Raw genomic sequence first — 2,411 nt, 5'->3', positions numbered from 1 at the left:
ATCCGAAGATAGAACAACCGGCTCTTACTTTTATAAAAATCTAATATGGTTTAATTCAATACTAGCCAATTTATTACTAAAAGATAGTAATTAATTACTTATTTGGAATACTAAAAGTACTGAATAACAGTGCTTTTGATACTAAAAATAAGTAATTAATTACTGCATTGAATCTTCCAGTATTGAATTTCCATGCACCCATAGCGTTAGTTTCCGTGAATGTTGATAATTTTCAGTGACAATTTATTAAAAGTGCCTCCCCAGGCGCAAATCCTAAAATCACATCGGCACTTTTTCGCATACATACATTAATTTTCGCAATTGATTCACGAGGGGTCGCAATCATCCCTTCGCGGTTATCCACCGTTGCGTTCTTTGTCATTTTTGTCGTTTGCAGGAAAAAACAATCTGCGCGAAAGGAATCGCGCTCGTTAGCCTATAAACAACGGCTGAGCGAAGAAGGCGCGAGTAAAAAGGAGGAAGTCGCTTTTCGCTTGCCGGCTGGCTGCTTTGCCGTTGAAGATGCGTCTCGGGCGAGGTCGCTCACGGATCCCTTGTTACGCGTCGTCTCGTTATGCACGAATGGGCGTAAAGTTACGCGCAGCGAAATGTACTGTGCCGACGCTCTCTTTGACAAAAACCGATTTTTTTAAAGCTAAGAAAGAGCGAACGCGGGGTGGGTACCAGGGGGGTGTTGCCGCGAGGGAACTATCTTATTCGCGGCGAACTATACATTGCGAAGCTATTTCGTCTGAGGAACGAATCGTGGGTGCGTTGAATCGTAGATCCTGCCGGCGCTAAATAATATCTTAAACGAAAGATATCAGTAACAGAAATATAATTTTTGTAAGCCGCTTAATATTTTGCAAAATTTACTTGTGCATGCTTGAACGTAAATTAAATTTATTCTGTATCACGGTATCACATTTGATAGAATTCTGGAAATTCTATTAAATCATCAACAATTTTTGAGTAAAATTAACAGAATACTAACTATTATTGAGCTCTTTTACTGTTTTGTATAAATATTATTATTTATTTAGATTAATATACAATAGTATTGCTAGAAATTATTACAAATGATGTTAAAGGTATAACAAGAAAATAAAATGCATTCATATTTTTAAATATGGACTGTTTAGAGTAAAATAAATTGTAAATTGCGCGAGACGAAGACTCGCTAATCCCGTCGCTATCCTCGAGTTAATTCCCTTGGAGAACGACGCGAGAAAAAAAGAGAGACTGAAGATTAGAGAGAGAGAGAGAGAGAGAGAGAGAGAGAGAGAGAGCACCACGCGAAACGTGGATGTCGAGAGGGAGGTCGACAGTATCGATAAGAGCATCGTCGTTGACATCGGCGACGGAAGTACCGTGGAGAAACTCGCGGAATCGGAATCACTCGTCCGTGTCGTTTCGTCGTATTGAATCATTCTTCCCGGGGGGAGCAATAAAACACAGTCGGAATGCCGCGTTTCAATCGTCTCGCATTGTGAGGCCGGAGGTTTGAGGCGATGCGACGCGACGCGACGCGACGCGCGCCAAAAGTGCCTCCACGTTTGTACGTAGTTACGTACATACAATCGCACTGCACGGATTTCTCTCTCTCTTTCTCTCTCTCTCTCTCTCTCTCTCTCTCTCTCTCTTTTTCTCTCTATCCACGTGTGTGCCCCGCCAGCAGCCGGAGCAGCTTCCCTTTGCCGGATGCGCGCCTCCTCCATCCTTCTCCCTTCCTTCATCTTTCTACCTTCTCCCCTTCCGTGCGACGCGAAAATAACAAGCTCGGAATACTCCTCGCTGGGATAGTAATTTGCAATTTTATTGAATTCCATCGGGGGTTCGCGTGTGGCGTTTCCCGCGGCGTGAGCGATAGATCGGTATTGCCTTTCCATGTCATCGGGATACGAAGGTAAGACTATGGCGGACAAAAGCAGTAAGCAAATCGACATTTTGGATTTGCTGATGCTTACGTTATTGCTTTAGGTTCTCTACTGTGTGATGGGTTAATTCGCTTATTGCTTTATACATCTTGCCACCTTTACCTTTTTTTGCCCATGGGCTTTTAGGCTCGAAACGCAATGTGTGCAAGTAAGCCTTAAGTCTTAAGAAACTGACCAATTATAGTCGAGTGTTCTTCTTACATCCGACTGTAATTGATTAATTCCTTAAGATTTAAGACTTATAGGCTTTATACAATAAGTCATTATCTAAGCTTTAAGTCTTAAGCCGTAAGAAATTGATCAATCACAGTTGAATGTGAGAAGAATAATCGACTATGATTGGTCAATTTCTTACGGCTTAAGACTTAAAGCTTAGATAATGATTTATTGTAGAAAGCCCGTTATACCTATTGTGTGTTTAGAGACTTAGGGCCACGACAGAAAAACTGAAGTAGTAAGACCTAAGATGTAAGG

The sequence above is a fragment of the Trachymyrmex septentrionalis genome, unplaced genomic scaffold, assembly GCF_001594115.1.
Source record: "Trachymyrmex septentrionalis isolate Tsep2-gDNA-1 unplaced genomic scaffold, Tsep1.0 scaffold50, whole genome shotgun sequence".
Classification (NCBI taxonomy): domain Eukaryota; kingdom Metazoa; phylum Arthropoda; class Insecta; order Hymenoptera; family Formicidae; genus Trachymyrmex; species Trachymyrmex septentrionalis.
The sequence above is the reverse complement of the archived record's forward strand: the minus strand, read 5'-3'. Positions refer to the sequence as shown.